We start from the raw sequence: 25,707 nt of genomic DNA, 5'->3' as shown, positions 1-25,707 counted from the left end.
CGCACGAGTCAAAATGGCCGATGGCCTGTTCTCGAGGCGTAATGGCACTACGATGATTCTCCTCGGAATCAACCGCAAAACCTGACACGCAGGTTGATCTGTCACAGCGATAACAACTCTGTCGCAGGAATCCCTTTCCTGGGAAACCCAAAGTTCACTCGTGACTCTCGTTCACCAATCGTTCGCTCCAGACCTCGAAGCAGCTCGGCTTCTTGTCCGACTCACTCGCTCCGCCTTCTCTTCCTCTTCTTCCTCTTCGTCGTCGTCCGGTTCCTGTTTCATTTAAAACATCAACTTTTTTACCTTTTGAAAATAGTAATCTCTATTTCCCTCAAACGACAACAATAATAGTACATGGAATCAAAAATGTTTACAGTGGATGAAAACCACAACAACGGAAGTGACGAATCCGTAACACAAAGCAGGTAGCGAAAGAGAGGTGTGATGTGATGGGGGTGAGTTGCTTGAAGGATGAAGTGGGAAAAATCATTGTGGACCCAGATGGAATTAAAGGAAGATGGAAAAGATATATGGAAATGCTGTTGAATACAGAGAATGAATGGGATGGCAACATAGAGAGTAACCCAGTTTTAGGACCAGCAGAGAAGATAACTGAGAAGGAAGTTGAGTAAGCGATAAAAGCAATGACGAGTAGAAAAGCGGGAGGGCCGACGGGAGTTGTGGGAGATATGTTGAAGGCAGCAGGAAGTTGGGGTGTGAAGAGAATGACAGAGATCTGTAATCTGGTGGTGAAAGAAGGCCGCATTCCAGTGGGTTGGGAACTGAGTACCCTCGTCCCACTATACAAGGGGAAAGGTGACCCTCTGGAGTGTGGCTCGTACCGAGCGATAAAGTTATTGGAAAGGGTGTTGGAGAGGAGGATAAGGAATAAGGTGAAGATCGACGAAATGCAGTTTGGATTTATGCCAGGAAGAGGAACGACAGACGCACTCTTTATTGTTAGGCAGTTGCAGGAGAAGTACATGGAGAGGAGGAAGAAGTTGTTTCTTGGGTTTGTTGATCTGGAGAAAGCATTCGATAGGGTTCCACGCGAAGTATTGACATGGGCATTGAGGAAGTTAGGAGTGGAGGAATGGTTGATCAGAGTAGTGATGGCAATGTACAAAAGAGCACGCACAACTGTAAGGACGAAGGACGGGAACAGTGGTGAGTTTGAGGTGAAGGTGGGAGTGCATCAGGGGTCGGTACTAAGTCCACTACTATTTGTAGCTGTGATGGAGGTGCTGGCTCAGAACGTAAAGGAGGGTTTACCTTGGGAGTTATTGTATGCAGATGATCTGGTGTTAATTGGGGAGAGTTTGGATGGACTGAAGGAAAAGGTGAACAAGTGGAAGGAATGTATGGAGACAAAAGGTCTGAAGGTGAATATCGGAAAGACGAAGGTAATGGCAAGTGGTAAAGCATGTGGTGAGGTGGAAAGCACTGGGAAGTGGCCATGTGCTGTGTGCTGGAAGGGTGTCGGAGTGAACTCCATTCAATGTACAATGTGCGCTGAGTGGGTTCATCAAAAATATAGTGGCCTGAGAGGGTCATTAACCAGTGTGGCAGCTACATTCAAATGTAAGGTGTGCACAGAAGGAGCTGCAGATGGAGGAAATGTTGAGTTGGATCTTGGAGACGGCGTGAAGCTGGAAGGTGTGAAAACATTTTGCGACCTCGGAGACATGCTGAATGGAGAAGGTGGATCAGACTCGGCAACGGTTACTAGAGTGAGATGTGCATGGAAGAAGTTTCGGGAACTGAGTGGCGTGCTGATGAGGAGGGGAGTGTCGTTGAAGCTGAAGGGAAAGGTGTGTGCTGCATGTGTGAGAAGTGTTATGATTTATGGGAGCGAGACATGGGTAATGAACGTAGAGCAGCAACGAAGGGTGGAAAGGGTGGAAATGCGAATGGTTCGATGGATGTGTGGAGTATCGTTGAGAGAGATGAAGACAAATGATGAATTGCGAAAGATGATGGGAATAGAGCCTGTGATTGATGCTGTGAAGAGGAACAGGTTGAGATGGTTTGGTCATGTGTTGAGGAAGGATGAAAGTGACTGGTTGAGAAGAGTGATGGAAATGAATGTAGAAGGAATTAGAGGACGGGGAAGACCGAGAAAGACTTGGCTAAAGATGGTGGAAGAAGAAATGCGGGCAAGGGGGTTAACAAGGAGAGATGCAGAAAATAGGGCAAAATGGAGAAGATTGTCATGGGGACCGCAAGACTAACCCCCGCTCTAGCAGGGAAAATGGCCTTAAAATGCATGTTGTTGTTGTTGTTGTTGTTGCACCTTATATTTATTGTCATTTTTTAAAAAACGCTTCTGTACACCAACCATGAGGCTCGGTTTGCAAGCCACCGTCTACAATTCTAATATAAGAGACATAATTACTCTTCTTTTGGGTCTTTGGAGTCTTTTGGGTCCTCTGGGTCTTTTGGGTGCTCAGGGTCTTTTTTGTCCTTGGGGTATTTTGTGTCCACTGGGTCATTTGAGTCCTCTGGGTATTTTGGTTCCTCAGGGTCTTTTCGGTAATTTGAGTCTTTTGGGTCCTCTGGATCTTTGGGGTATTTAAGGGTATTTTGGGTCTTTGGGGTCCACTGGATCCCCAGGTCTTTTGGGTCTTTTCAATCTTCAGAGTTTTTTGGGTCTTTGGGATATTTTGGGTCTTTTTGGTCTTCTGGGTCTTTGTTTTTTTTTGGGGTCTTCATGGTCTTTGGAATATTTTGGGTCTTTAAGGGTCTTCTGGGTGTTTGCAATCTTCTGGATCTTTTCAGTCTTCAGGGTCTTTTGGATATTCAGGGTCTTTTGGGTATTCGGAGTCTTTAGGGTCTTTGTGGTATTTTGGGTCTCAGGGCCTCTTGGGTCTTCGTGGTCTTTAACAGTCTTTAGGGTCTTTTGGATTTTCAGGGTAGTTTGTGTCTTTTGAGTCCTTGGGTTCTTCTGGGTCTTCATGGTATTTTCGGCCTTTAACAGTCTTCAGGGTATTTGGGGTCTTCAGGGTATTTTTGGTATTTGGGGTCCATTGGGCCTTCGGGTTCTTTTGAGTCTTTGGGGTATTTTGGGTCCTCAGAGTCTTTAAATGTCTTTTAGCCGATGGACACACAGTCATGTTCAAAGATTGCCCATTAAACCCCCCCCACTCAAAGCCTTTAAAACCTACCCTTATGACTGACACACACACACACACACACACACACACACACACACACACACACACACACACTGACACACACACACACACTGACACACACACACTGACACACACACACTGACAGTTTTATATGGTAGATAGGATTTGTGGATTGATAAGTCCAGGTAGACATTGTTCAACTCTGATTGTAGGGTCTCTTGGACACGTTTAAACACCAACTATGAGTCCATCAACAATGACGACAAAACTTTACAGGAGTGGACGCACTATTCGAGGAATGCCAGACAGTCCAACCTCACATTTCTCAAAAATTGACAACATCCTCCCCAAGCCAAGCCCTGACTATCCAGGTAATTGTTTTTACCACTCTCCCTCATGTCCATTTCCTGTTTCATTACTGGTTTTCCCTTCTTCGTGTTGCTATGTTTTTAGCTTGCATCTATCTAAATGGTTCACCGCACCCTTCCCGCTCCCAATGCCGTGTATATTGAGAGTCTGGCCAACTGAAATACTGGCGCCATGTTGCATACCTAACTTCGTGCACTGGCACTGCGAGATGTATGTCAGCTGTGGCAATCCTGTAGTTCTGTGACGAGGGAATCAATGTTATTACTGTTTGGTCGCAGATTTAATGAGGAACAACTAATTCAAGTTAAAGTGACGTGTTGTTTGTTATTGGAATAATAAAATCTGCAAGCGGCGTCATTTATTCACACGAATTGTTTGCCTGTCGCGGCACACGATTTATTGTCAGCTGCATACAGCAAACTGATAAATTTTATTTCTCTTGGCATGAAATTGTAATTTGATAAAATGGAACTTGTATACTAATTTTCATCTATTATCTGGAAACGTAACAAACAATATTCCCATAATGCTACGAAAGTACAATGTCTTATTTTATTCATTAGCTTGGGTTCACAAATGTTGTTATAACTTGACTCGCACCATAATCAGTAGACTACGGATTTTTATGTTAAGAAAATAGGCCTTTTATGTTTTGAAAAGCGGAATTTTTTTTTTTTATGTGAAAAAATCCCGAAATATTTTTTTCCCCCGTTTTATTCATTTTTTATTATTACCAGGTTTTTCAGAAATCAGTCAAAAAAAGAACAAAAAATGGTAAGCTTTTTCCTGCACAACATTAAGCACTCTGGGCTAGTAAACAGGTAAAAAATGACGTTCAGGTACCTTTATTGCAACCGCATTGTTTGATAAGTAGAGGACTAGAAGAAATTGACAAGACCCTTTTAGGAACGGTTAAAGTTGGTGTTTGAAATCATTATCTTGGTAATGTTCTCCTTGGTGAGGCGGTGTCGGCGGTCGGTGAGGACGTTTCTGTAGACGGAGAAGGACCTTTCCACGTCGACGCTGACGATGGAGCAGTACCTCAAGAGGGGGGATGTCAGCAAGCTTGACTCCAGCCGGCACACCAACCTCAGATCCGTGCTGATCTCCATCCAGGATCAAAGCCACTGTCCTCAGCACACCAATGTCGGGATTGCGCTGCAGCACCACCTTGAACTTGGTGAGCAGGATCTCCTTACGGCAGCCTCGGATCTTTTCGAGCTCCTCCTTGGCCTGATCAAGGAGCTGGAAGGCCTTGGCCAGCTCCATGCCGGCCTCCTCCAGCTGCTTAAGGATCTTCGGGATGAACGACACGTGGGCATTTAAGAAGACCAAACTGAGCTTGATGTCCGCCTTTCCGAACAGGTCCTTGGCACTCCGGATTGCCATCGCGTCGTCATCGTTCAGCTGGTCCACAATGTCCTTGACGGCCTCGAAGTGCTCGGCGTAAAACACCGCGGCGTCGATCCACGTCCCCCACCGAGTCAGAATGGGCTCCGGGGGGAGAGAAAGATTGGGCTGCTGCTCCTTCCAAAAGACAACACGCGACGGGGCTTTGACGAACACCTTCTTCATCGTGGCAATCAGGTCGTTGACGTCCTTGAACATTTCTCGGACTGTCTCGCAGACACGGTGGAGCGCGTGGGCAACGCAAGTCACATGCAGCAAGTCCGGGAAGAGTTCCTTCAGGGCATGGCCGGCCTTGATCATATAGGCCGCGGCGTCGCTGACGAGGACCTTGAGGCACTCCGGCTTGAAATCAGGCCAAAGATAGCGCAGCGTGTCATTAACTGCACGCACGATCTCCCCGGAGTTGGTCTTCTCCAGAAACATGCACTGGACGAGGTGGGGATGAAAGTACCCCTCCTTGGACAAGCGTCCCGCGATGATGTTGGCCACATATCGACCTGCCGAATCGGTCGTCTCGTCAACGGACAGCCAGATGGGCTGCTGTCCGAGGTCGGCACGGATCCCCGCCAAGGCCTCATCGTAGCACTTGTCGAGGTAGTGCTTTCGAATCCAGCTTTCATCGGGGATCTGGAGAGTGATGTGCTTCTCCAGGAACGACCGGATGGCAGGGTTTTCCAATTTCGACCATGGGATGCCAGCGGCCAGCATGGCCTGGCACAGCTCCTGAGCCACGACGTCGCACTTGTGCCTCTTTCCGCCACCAAAGTCCTCCATGGTGGCTTGCGTGACCGTCCTCTTCTTCTTCAAGGCCAAGTTGCTCTTGTGGCGGTCTCCTCGGACATGTTGGGCCAGCTCAGACTTCTGCTTCGCCCGGAGAAAGTCTTTTCACAAGCTCGACAGAAAGCCGTGTCACTCGACACGTACTTGAAGGTGGCCCCATCGCCGCCAGCGTTGAATTCCTTCAGCCACTTGTCACGAAGAGCAGCACTCATCTTGATAGGAGACTTGTTCACACTTTGTGTACACTCCCTCACTGTAGTACACCACCTCACTGCTGTACACGCTGGGGACGCAACGCACGCAAGTGGACGCAACGTTTTGTTTTTGAGATCGATCGCAGTTAAAAATTTCGATCGCAGTTAAAAATTTCGAAAAATTCCCTAATTTTTTTTAGCGTTGCCAGACATTTTCGACCAAAAAGGCCATTTTATTTTATTTTTCCCGAAAAAGGGCGAAATTCTTTTTTTTCTCTGAAAATAGCAAAATAATTTTTTTGCGCGCAAAAAAGCCGTTTTATGTGAAAAAATTTTTTTATTTTTTCACATAAAAATCCGATGTGCAATAATCAGCAATAAAAAAAGTAAACAGACTCAGAGGTACATTGTTTATTTGTTATTCTTCAAGAAATCCACCATTAAACATTATAACCTTGGTGATATATTTAGATAAAATAGATATATATGTCAAATGTGTACATGTATATACATATATCCTATTTCAATTTCTTGACAAGCGCTCGCATTGCCATACTTTTGCTGCCATGCTCTCCGGTCGTAACTTTGAATTAATAAATAATACAAATACTGCCGTACAGGAGTGCAGGCTGTTCAGATTGAATTGGGGCTCCATATCAACCTACACCCACAACGTTGTGCAGAGTCCTATCTATTGAAACAATCCAAATTAACTGCTTTTTTTGGCAATATAATACTTGGAAACAGTATTATTTTCCCCCAAAAAATGTTACGTTTTCAAAGAACACTTTACTCAGGAAACTGACACAAACAGTGACAAATGTTGCGTCATAAACAAGTATTTCCTGATATATAAGCATATATAAACAGTGCATGTTACAGGGTATATGTATAATAAGGGATTATGTATAATACCTGATTTTCAGTTATTATACATAATCCCTTATATATACATATACTGTATACCCTATACACTGCATATGTACACGAAAAATGTTACTGGGAATATGTATAATATTGTTACGGATCCGGGGGACGGCACTCCCGTTAGCAAGGGGGGGTTAATCCCCTTGTCCTGTTAAGCTGGCCGTCCGACCGGTCCTGGGGGTATGACCTCACTTCCGGTCGATGGTAAGTAGGGTTGTAAGCCCAATTTGTCTTAATACCTATGTACTACCACTGGCCGTAAGCGAGGAAATACTCCCACCCGGGCCACAGCGTGATTGGATTGCGCCGAGCGAAGCGAGCTGCGACTCGGGCCGTTATCAAGCGACTAAACCCGATTATAAAGCATTGGCCAAATCGTGCCACAGGTACTCAATCGAAAGAAGGGACTAAAGCGATCGGGGGAGAATGAAACCAAAGAATAAGAAGGAACAGGTGGAATTTATTAATTATGTACAAAACCAAAGAAGAGGAGGAACGAAAGTAATTTACAGAAGAAGAAGAAGACACAGAGCAAGCCTTAAAACAGTCGTAATTATCAACGCCCAGACAGAACAAACACAGACTTACACGAAAGGGGAATAGCAGGCAGGAATCACTGGAAGAAGGAGAAGGTCCAGGTGGGACAACAGGGCTGGAAGGTTCGGCAGGGTACAGCAAGGCGGTCCGCTCCAGGTCCATGCTCCGGGCTGGAAGCGAGCAGCCAGCGGCAGGTACACGTAGTCGTTTCGCGCGGTAGGTCTTTTTGAAGCAGCTTGTCACAGAGATCCGCGCAGCTTCGTCTCTCTCTGCCTTCTTCGTCCAACTCTCTTCCAACTCATCCAACTCGTACCTTCTCACCGACTCCTTAAGCAGTCCCTTGCAGTCGCTTTTATTACTCGTGGCCGTATCAAGCGTGGGCTCCGAAGGCACGCCTACCGGTTCGCTCGCCGCGGTGCTGGTTGGCCGGTAAGGGCTTGTTGACTCCACCTCCGATGACGAGTCGACGTGCCATGCCCGTGATCTGGCGGCTCCTCCCCCTTCTTTCTCGGCCCGATCGCATGGCCAATGGCGGCTGGTGGGGAGTTAGCAAACCACTCACACCGCTTTTGAAGGGACTTTGAAGAGCAGAGATGATTGGGGAAATTGAAAGGGCCTATCTTATTTGATTAATGCAACGTAGAGTCAAACTATTGGGAACAGAGCCTTACCTGAAACACATAATAATGGAATAACTACAGAGAGGTCCTATGATTCGCTACGTGTTGCTCGTGGACTAACTAGGGTGCGATCTTTAACCAGCCAATTGATGGGAATATTTACAGGGGGGACATTTATAAGGGATACATTTACTAAAATTTACTCGTGAAGGTTCTAAAAACTGTAACACAGCACCCGTTTTTCCTCTAGGGCCGTCTCGACCCGAACTAACTTTACTTAATGTGACACTCAGGTGTAATAGCCCTCTACTATTAACCTTACCCTTGAGTGCGACAGTTTTAAAACAACTACGTATGTCCCGCCTGCTACGTTGCATCCTACCTAACAGACTCACACCTACAGGATAACCGAATCACGGAATGGTTTTCAAACTACACATATACGGTGGGGAGCATTATTTACAAAACACTAATTTGTATTTACACTGCAACCCAGGACCTGTCATTTTGGGAGACAAAAAGGAAAAATCTGCAAAAGAGGAAGCGCATGCACTGCACTGCCCCGATACACCATACTCAAGTGCCCGGGGATGCACAATTGATATTGCAGTGCACCCCCGAGCACAAGAGCATCACAAGCACCATCAGCACCAATAAACACCATGAACACACAAAGCACCATCCAGTGCTCATTGCACACATTTCAAACAAAAAGCAAACAAACGGTTGTCCGGTTCTTCTTGCTGCTCCTGCTCTGCTGGTCCGATGTTTCTTCCAGATGTTGTCCTTTTTGTTCTTGTGTCTTGCTGCCTATTTGCAATAATAACAAGCGTTACGCCTTGGTCCCCTGTCGGGGAAGTGATGTGAGTTGACAAAGTGGAAGACACAGAAAACATGCTATGATATGATATTTCGCTCACAAGGTTCAGACATACATGGAGGCGGCCATCTTGGATTTGACGTGGCGACCCAATTTTCAATACCGTTCTTCCTTATGCCTAGATACACCCACACACCAGATTAGAAGTTGGCACTTCGCTTATTTTTCAAGATATTCTGCTCACAAGGTTCAGACATACATGGCGGCGGCCATCTTGGATTTTGACGTGGCGAAACAATTTTAAACAGCGTTCTTCCTTGTGCCTAGATACACCCAAACACCAGATTAGAAGTTGGTATTCCGCTTATTTTTCAAGATATTTCACTCACAAGGTTCAGACATATATATGGTGGCGGCCATCTTGGATTTTGACGTGGCGACCCAATTTACAATAGCGTTCTTCCTTATGCCGAGATACACCCACACACCAGATTAGAAGTTGGTACTTCGCTTATTTTTCAAGATATTCATCTCACAAGGTTCAGACATACATGGCGGCGGCCATCTTGGATTTTGACGTGGCGACCCAATTTTCAATAGCGTTCTTCCTTATGCCTAGATACACCCACACACCAGATTAGAAGTTGGTACTTCGCTTATTTTTAAAGATATGCAGGTTACAAGGTTCAGACATACATGGCATCAGACATACATGGCGGCGGCCATCTTGGATTTTGACGTGAGTTGCACCCACACACCAAATTCGAATGCGGTCCTTCGCTTACGCACGCACGCACACCCGCACGGACGCACGCATGCACGGACGGACGGACACACGGACGGAGGGGAAAGCCATAGTCCCCCTTTCGCTCCGCTGAGCGACGGGGGACAAAAACCACATTTGACATTTGACAAAAACCACTCGTGACTGGCATGATGGCCAAGGGGTACTCATGCACACTCGCCTCTCGGCTGTCTAGCCTGGATTAGAATCCCAACCCAGCTGTAAATCGTCATCCAGGTGTTTCACAGTCAGGGTAATTCATCAATTTGTGTGCCGTCCCTCGGATGGACGTTAAACGGGCTTCCCGTCTGCCAGCATGCGTTGGTGGATGATAAAGATCCCATGGTGTCCTTCGTAAAGAGCAGGTGAGCTATCGCCGGGCACCCTACCAAAAAAAAAAAAAAAATCCTGTCCTAACCAGCAGAGGGTATTGCATCAGCAGCACAGCTACGTCCTCAGCCAATGATGCTACCTCGCAGTATTGTGCTGCGTACAAACGACAACGACGATGTTACTTATATTCTGTTATGTTTTCGTCTGTTTTGTATTCTAGCTCTTCTATGAGCCTCGACTTTGTATAGCAAGTAAAAAAATATATTCCCAGTAGAATTCCAGACGATGATTCAAGCACAGAGATAATTTACCATTCAAAATATGAAATAGCCACATAACAAGGCTTGATAAGAATTTTAAACAAAAATATGGCCAATGCCTTATAATAGGATAACATCTTCAAAGTGATGCCATAACTCAGCTTAGTCGTAATGCCCCACATTGTACATTCAGCTTTACACTTCAATTGAAATATAAATGGAACATAGAATTCCTCCTCTATTTTCCATTTGTCAAAATAAAATTATCCTTCAACCTTCAAAAGAACAGTTCACTGGTTCACTGGTAATTGAGTACCAGTTCACTGGTAATTCCCTGTTTGTCGTAAAAGGCGACAAAAAAGGTTGGCGGCAGGAAGGGCATCCGGTCATAAAACATTGCTTCAAAAAGGGGACCAACAAAAACAACAACAACCACGGTGCCCGAAAAAGGCCAACCCCCGCTTGCGGGGAAAAATGGCCTCTAAAGGTGTTTTTTAAATTTATTTTCTTCAAAAGAACAATGTGATCCACTAACGACCCTGGTCCTTCTCTTAATATCCCCCACAGCAAATTTCACTTTTGAAACAACATTATTGCTGCTCGTTTTCAAAATATAAATAAACCAAAAAAAACGTCAGAAGCATTTAATGACCAGCAAACTGGTTGTTAGTTCTTTGATTCAAAGGATGAGAAATAATGTGTGGTCAAAGCTGAAATACGGTATACCAATAGCTTCCCGAAAGCTTTAAGGAACTGATAAAGTTTAAACAAATAGTGGGGCAGTTGCAAATGCCAACTATAACATAAATCAGATAGTAATGTTACGCAAACCCTATGTTAGGAAACTTTGTAACAAAACAAAGCCAACATAGAAATGCTGACCAATTTCATGCCCCCAGTACAGAACACTCACAAGTTCATATTTACTATAACTCCTTGTACTATTCTTTCAAAATCTTTCGAAACCAAAGGTTTCAAAATCATTGGAATCTCCCACGATGAAGCTAACTCTGAGAGCCTTTCACTTACTCACCGCAGGCAGGTCGGTGGTCTTTCTGTCTTCCACCGACTCCTCTCCGGCCTTGCTCCCCCAGCTCTCTCTGTTCTGTCCCCCAAATATTCCTACAGGTCGCACAAGATCTGCCAGCAACCCTCTGATGGTTAAACTGCCAAAATCTAGGCTCTCTGCTCACCTTCACTCCTTCATTCCTCTTTTCTCCCACCTCTGGAACAAACTCCCTCACTCTCTTCAATCCCACTCCTCCCTCCAGGTCTTTAAAACAGCTGTTCACCACCATCTCTTATCTTCCCCCATCCAAAACCTTGATCTTTTCTACCCCCGCTAATTCACCCCAGATACACTTTTTTGAAATACCAACTTCTTTTCTGGAAGTCCTTGCAGTGTCCATGTGTTTTATACTTCTCCCACCCCCCACCCCCCTTGTAATTGGGTGATTGTTTTCATACAAATACACAGGAATTGCCTGTAATTTTCATACTGCCATGTGCACTGCTAAAGCATGCCCACCTATAGGCTATTACAAGATAGCATCACGTACAACGATAAAGCCACACTACATGTTTTACATCCTAGCAGTATGAGCAGAGGCCGTCGAGAGGGGTGGTCAGGGAGGGGGGGGGGGGTGGGGGAGAGAGTCACTGCCTCAGGGTGTGGTCTGTTGAGGGGCCCGAGCTTCTCCTGTAACTTTTTTTAAACAGTACAGTGAAACCTCTCATCGACTCATCCTCATTTCCTCATTTGAACCCAGAAGTTGATTTTGCTTTCCTTGCTGGAAACAAAACACCATTTACCGCTGTTAATGGTACAGTTTCAAACTTTACAGAAAATCATTATTAACCAGAAATGTGCGTTACAAAGAAATGGGTTTGTATCCAATTTGTCCAAACATAAAATATTAACCATCTTCTCACGTATTTATTTTGCCAATTTTATGCACAAATAGTGTTCAACAGTCGAGGGTGTGAATTGACTCGATCAGTCCAAACGTCCCGCTATCTTCTTTATTTTCGATCATACGTAGTGTGTTCAAAAAGTATCCGACCTTTATTTTTCGTGCGTAAAAAAAAGAAGCTAGGGAGACGTTGATTGGTGCACGTATGTAGGCGATCCTAATGCGCACGCGTGAATTTTTTCCCACCTGCAGAAGCTGTCATTCGACGGCAGACCGCCGATGAGTGAGGACATGTAAGTGAGCGCCGTCGGATTTTCGTTTTTGACAAAATGACGGAAAAACTTGAACAACGCTACTGCATCAAATTTTGTGTTTCATCAAACTTGCATCAAAACTGCAACTTGGTTTCTGGGTCGTACCCATAAACCCAGGACTCATCGCCAGTGATCACTGTGTTGAGGAAGCTGGGATCGCTGTTCACAGTCTCCAGCATGTCCTGTGCGATCTCCAAACGGAGTTGCTTCAGCTCAATCGTTAACAGCTTTGGTACGAACTTCGCTGAGATTCTACTGAAGCCCAAATCCTCCTTCATAATGGAATGAACGGTGTTGAATCTTGCGGATTGTTTCCACTTGAGAATCGCCAAGCTTTACACAAAATTTGATGCAGTGGCGTTGTTCAAGTTTTTCCGTCATTTTGTCAAAAACGAAAATCCGACGGCGCTCACTTACATGTCCTCACTCATCGGCGGTCTGCCATCGAATGACAGCTTCTGCAGGTGGGAAAAAATTCACGCGTGCGCATTAGGATCGCCTACATACGTCCACCAATCAACGCCTCCCTAGCTTCTTTTTTTTACGCACGAAAAATAAAGGTCGGATACTTTTTGAACACAGTAGTATGGCTAAATAAAAGTGACCATTTGTTTTTAAAAGTTTGGTTTTTTTTCATGAAAGTAAGTTCCTCAAAAAGTTATAAAAGAGATAAAGGGTGGGGATGGGGGTGGAGGCCCCGAGGTTATTTACCTTGGGGCCCGTGCTGGCTCTCGATGTTCCTGAGTACGAGTGTGCAATGTTATAGACTGATCACTGAGCACAAGGAGTTTCCCTGTGTATAAAGCAATTAGGAATAAATTGCAATCACACTCTACTTTATTTTATATCTAAACAGCAATACGATATTAACTAACTTTATAACAAAATGTACATTTGTACATTTCTCTGCAGTTTAGTCCATCTGAATTTGGATGTCCTCAAAGTACACCTCTCTTGATACCTTCATGTAGCACTTGGAAATATGGTTGGAGGTGTTTTTAATAGTCAAATTTATGAGAACCCATTCAGATGCTATGCTTTTATTTATGCCGTGAAATGCGGTGAATAGGGACACAAACTGAAAAAAAGTTCGGAAACTTTTTTCGCTGAAAATTGATAACCATACTGATTTGTTGATATTTGGGTTGAAAGTGTTCTCTTGTTTTTTTAAAAAGCAACTTATAGTCCCTATTAACCCCATATATGGGTTAAATAGGAATAAATAGGATTTTTATGGCTGTCCCTATTCACCCCGTCTTACGGGTGAATAGGGATAGTCACTAATACAAAAAAATAATAATCAAGAAATAGGGACAGTTTGGAGAAACTTTTTATCCCATATTTTTTTTCATTGGCACCGTGGTTTATATTATGGGTGCATATTATGTGCATCCATCTGAGCTATCAATTTAGCAATAAGTTGGAAACTCAGGATTGTTTCTTGATTATTATTTTTTTGTATTACTGACTGTCCCTATTCACCCGTAATAATATATAGTAAGGGAAACATATGAAAATCTGTTAACTAAATTGTTACCAAAAAATTTCTTCACCAATATGTTTGTAAAGGTGTGTAATAACATGTGTTAAAATGTTGAAGGTCAACTCCCGTGGGAAACCCAGAAAAAAAACTGTTGAATTCGGGTACCGAAAAATTATTTTCGAGAATTTTTATTTTTTTTAATCGGCCCTTAAGTAACTTATGAGGGGTCAAATAAGGGTTTTTCATGATTCTGAGTTGATTGTTAACATTTATATTTCACCACAGACACTCCTTTGTGGAAAAATAATTTCTAAATATATCTCATTTTCTACTTTGCAGGACATGGAGTCTAGCAATATGGATGAAGACGTTACTCCACCTGTGCTCAATTGCTTCATCTGTGCACGCTCGGATACACCAGCTGAAAGGCTCATACAGGCAACTCCAAAGGGATACTCAACTTTATTGAAACAAGCAGAAACTGTCGAAAATGTTACTGTTGTGGAACGTATGAAGGAGGCTCAAAAGGAAGGAAAACTGAGGTACCACCAGAAGTGTAAAAATGATCTGTACAACAACTTTGTTGCAACCACCAATAAGTCAGCTCAAGCATCAAAGGCAGAGAAAGAGTCATCAAAGTTGAAGAGAAGACGCACTACTTGTGAGTTCAGTTCATCAACTGGCTGCAGTTCTAGAAGATCACAGTCAGTTGACCTCCTGTATAAGGATGTATGCATTCTTTGCAACCAACCAGCCCAGCTCTACAAAAATAATCCAGCACAAGCTAGAAAGAAAATTAATACAGAGTGCCAGATAATTTGACTGCAGATACACTGAAGGCAAGCTTGCTGAAGACAGCACGGAGTCGCGGGGATGACTGGGGCACTGAAGTCACTGGACGCCTGGAAGGGATCAACGACTTGGTAGCAGAAGAAACACTGTACCATTTGCGATGCAAACTTATGTTTGCGAGAGGTGACAGTTTGTCCAAGACTGATGAGGAAGGAAAAAGGAAGAGAGGACAGAGGAGTATTGATGAGGAGCGAGAGGCAGTTTTTATTGAATTATGCGAATGGTTAGACTCAGAATTAGAGCATGGGGTAATGAACATGGACCAAGTCCATGAAAAGCTCCAGGAGTTTGATCAGTCACCAGAGAAGAGCCTTTCTTATTCAAAGCATTGGCTAAAGATAAAACTTCTAGAGAAATACGAAGACACCTTGTATTTCACAACACAGGAAAGAAGGGCAGATGTACTCTGTCTCAAAGATGGCACCGACAATATTCTGCGAGAGCATCATGCTAATCTTGACCATGGAGATGAGAGGACTCAGATCATAAAGACGGCACTCAAGTTCATATCCAATGATATTGCCTTGATTGATTTAGGTCCAAAGTCATACCCCACCACACACAGTATGACTGACATCGATAGTCAGCTGACACTTGTTCCTGCAAGCCTTCAGATGTTCTTGAGACCGATTGTCAAGACGAAAGAGTTGCCGTTTGGGGGCAGAATTTTCACGGAAACACTCCCTTTCACTCAATGGGTTGGATCGAAGTCACCTCTCCGGCACCACCTTTGCCAGATCCACAGACAACAGCAGCTTTCCCCCGGGTGAAGTTGAAGGCACTCGACAAAGCTAAGATCCTGAGAGGAACTGAAGTAAAGATTATTCCATTTACGAACAGGAAACAGATAGGAACGAACGCGATCATGTTTCTCCCCCTCGCTGAGCTTTCCTCCTCCCTGGCTCATGATCAGCCACTCCTCACTCCAGGTGACACACTCTGGGCAGCGGGGTGGGTGATCAAAGCCAACGATCCTGAGTTCCCACACTCCAACTGGAATGGCTGGATGAAGAGAATCCATGCTAATGATGCAAAGCAGAGCACAGAGATCGAGTTCCTCCCAGTTATTGAAGGAGACCCTAATGACCTCAACACCATCTTCACCACTCTGAAAGAGTGCATACGGCGCGCTGGGGTCGCTATAGTGACCTTTGATCTTCCGATTTGGCTGAAGGCTGTGAATATAATAAAGCAGGCAAATCTACCCGTCATTCCAAGGTTGGGTGGTTTTCACCTGCTGAAGTCTTATCTTGGATCAATGGGTAACATCATGGAAGATTCTGGACTACTAGATGTGATCCAGTTGATCTATCCTGGAAGTACGACAGCCAACCACATCATGGATGGAGCCGGGACTGGATGGAGCCACACCACCGACCCGGGACTGGATCCTTCTACAGAGCATGTCTCTGAACCCCAGTGACTATGGATGGACAATAGGTGTGCATGGGTATGAGCCAGTTCCAACACTGGACCCCACGGCTCCTGAGGAGCTATTGCAGTTCACGAGCTGTAATTGTCATGGAGATTGCAGCAACCGGCGATGCAGCTGCAAGAAGAATGGGGTCACGTGCATCTCGGCCTGTGGAGTCTGTAATGGCATTACATGCAGAAACTGCAGTCATGATGTTGTTGAGTCTGAAGAAGACATAGACAATGACTGTTGAAACTTCTGACATTGTGAATGAGAAATAACTCTTGAGTATTATATATGTATGTGAAATAAAAGCTACTTTGTGTGTAAATGTAAAAGTGAAAATATAAATGTTAACAATCAACTCAGAATCATGAAAAACCCTTATTTGACCCCTCATAAGTTACTTAAGGGCCGATTAAAAAAAATAAAAATTCTCGAAAATAATTTTTCGGTACCCGAATTCAACAGCTTTTTTTCTGGGTTTCCCACGGTAGTTGAACTTCAACATTTTAACACATGTTATTACACACCTATACAAACATATTGGTGAAGAAATTTTTTGGTAACAATTTAGTTAACAGATTTGTGAAATATCTCATAAAATGCCCTTACTAATACAATGTAGGCAAATATTAATATTACAGGATACATGGTAGTTTCCAATGATATTGTTACAGTCCCGCTGGTCGGTCGGGAGAACTGCGGTCCAAACTCGGTGAGTCACAAAGTGACCACGACAGTCCCTTGTCTCAGGGACCTCCTGCCAGATCCTGTGCCCATAGCTGGGCTACCATGCAGATTGAAGTGCTTGGTACTAGCGAGTAATGTGCTGAGAGGCAGTTAAGTTACAGATCTTATCGTTGGGCGAGCATACCAAGTCACGTGATACGATCTTATCTGAGCGCCAATCTATATCTCAAACCGATTCCCCTAGGGCCACCATATGAAACTGTCATGAGCAAGCAGGATGAGACAGACCAAATCAGGTTTATCCATGTATTGCAAGAAAAGGTACATATGTACAAAACAAGCAACAAACAAGCCCCAAATTACCGTACGTTTTTGATAGCCGAGTACAATTTCCAAGCTCTCTTCTCTCAAAATCTGTCCATTAACGAATTATCAATTAACGAATAATTAATTATTATTATTAATTATTATCAAATTAATTATTAATTATCAATTATTATTATTATTAACGAATTATCAATTATTATCTCGAATTAACGAATTATTGAATAAATCTGCTCTCAGGAATCAAAATCACCATTTGAGCTCCTATTCCAAAGAATGGAATCACTTCACCGGCTCAGGACATCAACACGATCTTGTATGAGGGGACACGATTGGACATACAGTGGCTTCAGAAAGTATTCACACCCTTTGATTTTTTTTCACATGTTGTGTTTCAGCTTGAATTTCAAATAGATTAAATTGAGATTTTTTTGTCACTGATCTACACATAATACCCCATAATGTCAAAGTGGAATTTTCTTTTTAGAAATTTTTACAAAATAATTAAAAATGAAAGACAGAAATTGCTAATTTACACAAGTATTCAACCCCCTGAGTCAATACTTTGTAGAAGCGCCTTTGGCAGGGATTACAGCTTTGAGTATGCTTGGGTATGTCTGTATCAGCTTTGCACATCTGGATTTGGATAGTTTCTCCCATTCTTCCTTGCAGATTTGCTCAAGCTCTGTCAAGTTGGATGGGGAATGTCGGTGAAAAGCAATCTTCAAGTCTTTCCACAGATTCTCAATGGGATTCAAGTTTGGGCTTTGGCTGGGCCATTCAAGAACTTTCACATTCTTGTTCTGAAGCCATTCTAGTGTTGCTTTGACTGTATACTTGGGGTCATTGTTCTGTTCGAACGTAAATTTTTGATGTAGTCCAAGGTGTTTTGCACTATGAAGCAGTTTCCCCTCAATAATTTGCCTGTATTTGGCCCCCATTCATTGTTCCCTCTATCCTTACAAGTCCACAAATCCCTGCCGCTGAAAAGCATCTCCATAGCATGATGCTGCCACCACCATGCTTTACGGTAGGGATGGTGTGAGATGGGTAATGAGCTGTGCTCGGTTTCTGCCAGATGTGGAGCTTTGCATTCAGGCCAAAGTGTTCAATTTTCGTCTCATCAGACCACATAATGCTTTGCCTCATTGTCTTTCATGTGCCTTTTTGCAAACTCCAGGCATGCTGTCAGGTGCCAATTTTCTCTCAGAAGTGGCTCCCGCCTGGCCACTCCATAAAGCTTAGATTTGTAAAGTGCTGCAGACTGTTGTCCTTCCGGCATTCCATTACCTTTACATTCCATAAGTTCCAATTCATATTAATATTCATTCCACACATTTGAGAGACGTAATTATGGAGCTCATTGTGCTCTTGAGAACTTTCAACACTCCAGAAATTGTTTTATACCCTTCTCCAGATCTATGCCTCCTTACAATTCTATCTCAGAGTTCTAGGGATAGTTCCTTGGACTTCATGGTAGAGTTTCTGCTCTGACATGCACTGTCAAACTGTGGGACCTTGTATAAAAGCTGTGCTTCTTTCTAAATTATGTCCAATCAATTGTATTAGCCACAGGTGGACTCCAATCAAGTTGCATCTTAAGGATGATCAAAGGAAATTGGATGTACATAAGCTCAATTTGGAGTGCCATAACAAAGGGGTTAAATACTTATTGACTCAAAACATTTAAGCTTTTCATTTTTTAATTGATTTGTAAAAATGTTTCAAAATAAAAATTCCCCTTTGACATTTTGGGGTATTATCTGTCGATCAGTGACAAAAAATCTCAATTTAACCCATTTTAAATTCAGTCTGTAACACAACAAAATGTGAAAAAGTCAAGGGGTGTGAATACTTTCTGAAGGCACTGCAGTGTCCATTACAGTACCGTACGGTCACCACAGTGCACGGTGACCCGAGATCTCTCTATTAAGGATCACAAAACAAACACCCCAGGATCTACGAGTAGCTTCAATGGAGGAAACATGGTCATTTCAGACGGGTTCGCCTTCAGACGAAGGCGGGTTCGTTCGTTTCAGGCGGATTCGCCTTCTGGGGAAGGTCCATGGTCGGTTGTCAAATATTCAGTGACGAGGAAATAAATTATAATGGCAAAGTCAAAGTCTAAGAGGAGTAGTAAACCTTTTGCCAAAGGTAAACAATACATGGAAACAAGAGCTAGGGGAGGTGGAGGCAAAGGTGCTGCAAGCTCACACCAAGGCCAAGCATTAGTCTGATGGAATGAGTCTTTGACTCACACGATGATGACTCTCTCACATGTGTGAAATGTTCTAAAGTTTTCACATCTTCAAATTCAAGGCTCATGAATTGTGAACGGTGCGATGGATTGATGTGTACTAGTTGCCTCAACATGCCTGATGAGACTTACAAGGTCATGAGTGGAAGATCAGATATCCATTGGTTATGTAAAGAGTGTGAAAACCTGGCTCTATCTGCTGTGAAAACAGACAGGGAGATTGAGGAAAGATGTGCGAAATATCTTGAAGAGATGTTCTGAATCGGAAAGGACCTCTTCTTTGGAGTCTGCATTGAGCGCCAAAGTAGACCAGTCAGATTTTGGTACAGTCAAGGTGGATGTCTTGGAAACGAATTCTAAGATAGATCAGATTGTGAAGGACATGGACAAACTTAGCAACAAGTTTGCTCTGATGCACCATGAGCCAACGGAGAAGGAGAAGCGAAAGAGCAACCCATCAGTGAGATTCCTGAAAAAGATCCTCCTGAATATGCTGAATTGGTTAAAGAACTGTTCAATAAACCTTATGTGGGTATTGGTCAGCCAACTCTTTTTTGTTCACCACTTTATAGGCCTCGGGGTCTTATACATCTGTATTAGGTCTTATACATCTGTATCGGGGTCTGTATTAGGCTTCAGACCTCTGGGTACATTTGAAGACTGAACAACACATCTTCTATCATAAAATAAAGGTACGTTTTGAGGAAATAAAGGTACATTTTGATTACATGTCATGCAGAGGAAATGAGGTAATGCATTTTTTGTCCGCGAGCGATTAAGGCAGTGGTATATTATACACCGCCCAAAAAACTTTCTTTAAATCAAGAAGACTGCTGAGCTTATACACATTAAAAAACTGAACAGCACGTTGTCTTTCATGAAAGAAAGGTACGTTTTCATTACAATCCATGCAGAGGAAAGAAAAGAGTCATGATTAATAATTGAAATCTTCAATTTAAAAAACTCCAATCTGTGGACTTTTATGTAAAAAATCAGATATGCAAAACACCGGCAAATAAAATGGAAGGTTGTTGCACGTAATTTTGTTTTTCACCTGAGTTTTCAAGGCTGAACAGTGTGCAAATACTGTGGAATTTATAAACAAACTGTATTTCACATGTACAATGTACATGAACATGTAATTCACATATTATGTAAAATAAATAAACATACATGACAAATTGGAGGCAACGAAAAGTGGGTTGGTAGGAATCGAAAGCGGGTTTTATTTTAATTTATTTATTTTTACTAAACCTGGTAAAAACGCCATTTGAGAGATTATTATCATTGACACAAAATACACCAGAATACTGAGATAGTCGTTTTATTGATGAGTAATGATAATGAGGAACCAAGGAAGAAAACTTCAAGCTCGGTGATTGTGGTGGCGTGACAATAATATGTAATGATTGATGTAAGAATGCGCTTTTGCTTTTATGAGCGGGAGGATGAGAGTGGGGCACAGGGGAGGATAGAGAGTTGTGGTTCAGGGGAGTGATGGGGAGAGCAAAGATGGGAGTTCGGAGGAGGAGGTTGACACTATGGGGGTGTGGAAAGGGGTTGAGGACTTCGGGTGTGGTGGGAAACGAGGGGTTAGGAGTTGTGGTTGGGGTGGGATGTGGGGAGGGGGTTTGAAGGCTTTGAGTGGGGAATGAATTGAAGCTTTAGGCTTGGGAGGGGTTGATTGAGGCCTTGGGGTTTGGGAGGGGGAGGTTGAGGACTTTGGGGTTTGGGAGGGGTTGATTGAGGCCTTGGGTTTTGGGAGGAGGAGGTGGAGAACATTGGTTTTGGGAGGGGGAGGTTGAGGACATGGGTTTTGGGAGGCGGAGGTGGAGAACATTGGTTTTGGGAGGGGGAGGTTGAGGACATGGGTTTTGGGAGGAGGAGGTGGAGAACATTGGTTTTGTAAGGGGGAGGTTGATGACTTGGGGTTTGGGAGCGGGTTGCTAACATGGATTTTGGGGGGAGGTTGATGACTTGGGGTTTGGGAAGGGAGGCGGTTGCTAACATGGGTTTTGGGGGGAGCTTTAGGTTGATGGGAAGGGATTGGGAAGGGAAGCCCTTGGGAAGGGATTCATGGCATGGGGGTTGGGGAGGGATTGATGGCATGGGGTTTGGGAAGGGATTGATGACATGGGTTTTGGGAGGGGGTTGCTGACTTGGGGTTTGGGAAGGGATTGATGGCATGGGGTTTGGGAAGGGATTGATGGCATGGGGTTTGGGAAGGGATTGATGGCATGGGGTTTGGGGAGGGATTGATGGCATGGGGTTTGGGAAAGGATTGATGACATGGGTTTTGGGAGGGGGTTGCTGACTTGGGGATTGGGAAGGGATTGATGGCATGGGGTTTGGGAAGGGATTGATGGCAAGGATTGACTTCCGTTTCCGGTCTTGCTGGCGAGGGTTCGTTTATTCTCAGCTCTCCATGCTATCCATCGAAATCGAAGTTAAGTAATTGTTCCCATTTGTATTTTCGTTATAACTATTTATTTTATGGTGTATATATTGTCTCCCGACGAAGATTTTCGGTGCAAATCTTTCATACCTGTATTGAAAATCGTGTAAATTCGGGTCGTGTTTTGAGGCCTTGTAGTTGTACAGTGAACACTGTACAACCTTGAGGCTTTGTTTTTCTCTCAGCGGTCCGTGTTTTTGTGATCCAATAACTTTCGTTCTCTGTTTTCCCAATCTTTTCACCCCATAGCCCTCTTCCTTGTGTAAATCACAACTCAAAAAAATCCAAAAAAAAAACATTTCCTTCTCTGTTCTCATTCGTTTATTCATTCTTATTCGTTCATTCGTTCGTTCTTCGACCACGTGTTTCTTTGGAGGAGGTACCCCCATTTCCCCAGATAGATTGTCAAATTTCAACTCGTTATTTTATCGTCCATGCGTTATTGTTTTGATTATAGTTACTTTTGGTTTGAATTTCCTGTAACTTGTAATTATTTAATCGTGTTCTGCTCCTCGTGTGCGGCCTTGTAGTTGTACCCCCGTCGGTGTTTGTTATCTTAATCGTGTTTTGCTTGGCTCTTAGTTTTTTTCCCTTCTACCCCGAACATAATACTCTGTCTAACGTTCTAAATCCCCACCTCCCCACCCCCAAAAACCAAAAAAAAAACAACAAAAAAAAAATTATTTTCCTTTCTCCACGTGTACTGTTGACTCATCCTGTATTTTCTGTCCAGGTATGCTGTTCGCCCCGCCCCCATTAACTCCTTGCCATCCAACGTTTGCCCTTCACGTGACTCGTGGTGGTCCCTCTCGGCTCTCCCCCCGTTGGTATTTTTGTGCACATAAGATTGTTCACGGTTCTGTTTAAATATTATTAAAATATGTATAACCTTTCCCCTTCAGTGTTTTACTCAGTGGTATTTTACAACACGCTGTTTTTCTTCCTATTTAAAAGGCTTTTCTCAATTTCCTCTCCAACTCATTCCACCTCAAAAAAAAGAAATTCAATATCTTATACGTCTCCCTCACTACATGGTCTAAATTCACATTCATTCCATCCCTCCTCCATCATTCTGAACCGGATTGCTAACTTGAAAATCACAACAAACCCAATTTGTTTTCAATGTTCGTCTTTCATTAATCATCCACTTTCTAACCTCCCCTCTTGCCCCTCCCATCCAAATCCCTCCCCTTGCACCTACACTCCTAAACTCCCCCCTTGCCCCGCCACTCTTAAACTCGCCCCCTACCCCTCCACTCCTGAACTCCCCCCTTGCCCTTCCCCTCCTAAACTCCCCCCTCACTCCTCCCCTTCAAAACTCCCCCCCAACCCCTCCCATTCAAATCTCCCCCCATACCATTCCTCTCCAATTCTCCCTCCTCCCCCATCCTCCCTCCTCCTCAAAGCTGCCTCCTCCCCACTTCGTCTCCCTTCTATCTCATACCTCCACCCCCCCCAACCTTCTTCTTTCCTCTGCCCCCGCTCAAACAACCCCTCTCTGTGCCTCATCCCTTCACCTTCAAACCTTTCATCCTCCTCATCCTTCCCTTTCTTGGAACTCTTCTGCAATCGCTGACACACTAACAACTGCTCTCCCTACCTCCCCCTCTCATCCTTCATCTTACCCTACTCCTCCCCTCCCCTGTCCTGTACCCGATGCTCCCCCTCTCTCTTCATTAACGGTATGGACCTCAAACATCCGGGGCCTTCGCTCAAACCTGACTGATCTCTCCATACAGGTTGCTTCTGACAATCCAGACTTGATCTGCTTAACAGAGACTTTCCTCCTTCAAGATGTCTCTGATTCCTTAATATCTCTTCCTGGTTACTCCCTCCTCCGGTATGATAGACCTGAGCCTCGGCCTGGTGGTGGGGTGACTATCTTTATCAAAAACTCTCTTCCTCACTCTCCTTGCACTGCCCTCTCTCCTCCTCACCCCCAGGAGTACCTCTGGCTACGGCTTCCTCTCCGCTCCCACCTATTGTTCATATGTGTTCTGTACCGTCCCCCAAACAGTGATGACTCCATCTACATTTCACTGTCTGACAACATGGACCAACTTCTATCCACTCATCCCAACTCTCTCTTCCTCATATGTGGTGACTTCAATTGTCATCATGCCACCTGGTTGGGTGTGGGTTCCTCTCTCACCAGTCATGGCACCTCAGCAAAGGACTTCTGTGACTCACTGGGATTGACACCACAATCTGTCAATTTCCCGACCCGGATCTCAGCCAATGGAGTATCTTCTCTTCTAGACTTGATTATGACTAACTTCCCTGCTAATGTCTGCTGCTCTTCTTCTGCTCCAATCGGTTCTTCTGATCATGTGCTTGTCAAAGTGGACATCTCTCTGGCCATTCTCAGAGAGCCTCCTCAGCGTCGACGAGTCTGGCATTTCACTCAGGCTGACTGGGACGGTCTTCAAGCAGCCATCAATCGTCTGGATTGGTCTCCCATCTCCACTGCCTCTGACATCAATTCTTCCTGGGAATTCTTCCAAAGCAAACTGATCTCTCTCATGCACAGATTTATCCCATCTCGCCTTCAGTTGTCTTACCCTTCCTCCCGTCCATGGTACACTGAATCTTGTGGTGAGGCAGTTGCCCTGAAACAACTTGCCTTTGCCTCTTGGAAGGCTAATCCAACTGAAGGAAATCTCAGTTCCTTCCACCAAGCTCGGAACAAGTGTGTGTCTACCCTCAGGAGTGCCAGGAAGCACTATCTCTCCTCACTCAAGAATGAACTCTCAAACCTGTCTCCTTCCTCCAAATCCTGGTGGCGTCTGGTCAAATCCGTTTCTGGTGTTTGTTCCCCCTCCATCCCCTCCCTTACCTCAAATGGCCACACAGTTGACATCGCACGTGACAAAGCCGAATGCCTCAACTCTGTGTTTGCCTCAAAATCTTTAGTCCCAAACCCATCTCTCTCTGTTCCCACCTTTCCCAGTCGAACCAAACTGCTCCTGGACTCTGTGACCTTCTCTCCTGACAAAGTGGAGGAGTTTTTGTCAAACCTCGACTCTGATTCTGCAACTGGACCAGATGGCATCAGCCCACGGGTCCTAAAATCCTGCTCTGCCGCTCTATCTCACACTCTCTCTGTTCTTTTCACCCTATCCTTTGCTCAAGGTCATCTGCCAGCATCCTGGAAATCAGCAAACATTACCGCTTTACACAAAAAAGGTGCAAAAACAGATCCTTGCAACTACAGACCAATCAGCCTGCTCCCAATTATCAGCAAAGTCATGGAATCCATCATTGCTTCGGATATGAAATCTTTCCTCTTCTCCAATGGCTTGATCTCTGATCATCAATTTGGTTTCAGACCAGGTCACTCTACTCTGGACATGCTGCTTCTGCTGTCTCAACAATGGATGGAGGTCCTCAATGCCAAACAGGAAATCAGAGCTGTCTCCCTTGACATATCACGTGCCTTCGATACGGTCTGGCACCCAGCTCTGCTCACCAAACTCTCCTCCTATGGTATCCATGGAAATCTCCATGCATGGCTTGCGGACTTCCTCTCTGGTCGTAGTCAACGTGTGGCCCTGAATGGATTTCTCTCATCTCCCCTTCCCGTTCAGGCTGGAGTTCCCCAAGGCAGTGTGCTGGGCCCTGTGCTTTTTCTGGTCTTTATCAATGATCTCTCCGACTCTCTGGAAAATCCTCTGTATCTCTTTGCTGATGACTCCACTCTCTGCCGCTCCATTCCTCTTCCCTCAGATCGGCAGTCTGCAGCCTCCTCACTCTCTGAAGACCTGGACAAAATCACAGACTGGTCAAACATGTGGAACATGTCTTTCAATCCTGACAAATCTCACACTCTTACTA

At 44.3% G+C, this 25,707-nt stretch overlaps 1 protein-coding gene across 2 annotated transcripts in view; it reads right to left on the bottom strand.

Moving 5' to 3' along the window:
- Window positions 1-25,707, bottom strand: part of HIBCH (3-hydroxyisobutyryl-CoA hydrolase) — a 150,668-nt gene that overhangs the window by 59,881 nt on the left and 65,080 nt on the right. Inside the window, exon 1 of one of the 2 annotated variants that reach the window (XM_078779670.1) lies at window positions 13,107-13,188. The exons of the other annotated variant lie outside the window; for it this stretch is intronic. The gene's annotated coding sequence lies outside the window, so the exon portion shown is untranslated. Of the gene's footprint in view, window positions 1-13,106; window positions 13,189-25,707 lie in introns of those variants that run through there. 2 annotated transcript variants of the gene reach the window in all.

This window comes from Myxine glutinosa, chromosome 1, assembly GCF_964187855.1.
Source record: "Myxine glutinosa chromosome 1, kmMyxGlut1.1, whole genome shotgun sequence".
NCBI classification, from domain to species: Eukaryota; Metazoa; Chordata; class Myxini; order Myxiniformes; family Myxinidae; genus Myxine; species Myxine glutinosa.
The sequence above is the reverse complement of the archived record's forward strand: the minus strand, read 5'-3'. Positions and strand labels throughout refer to the sequence as shown.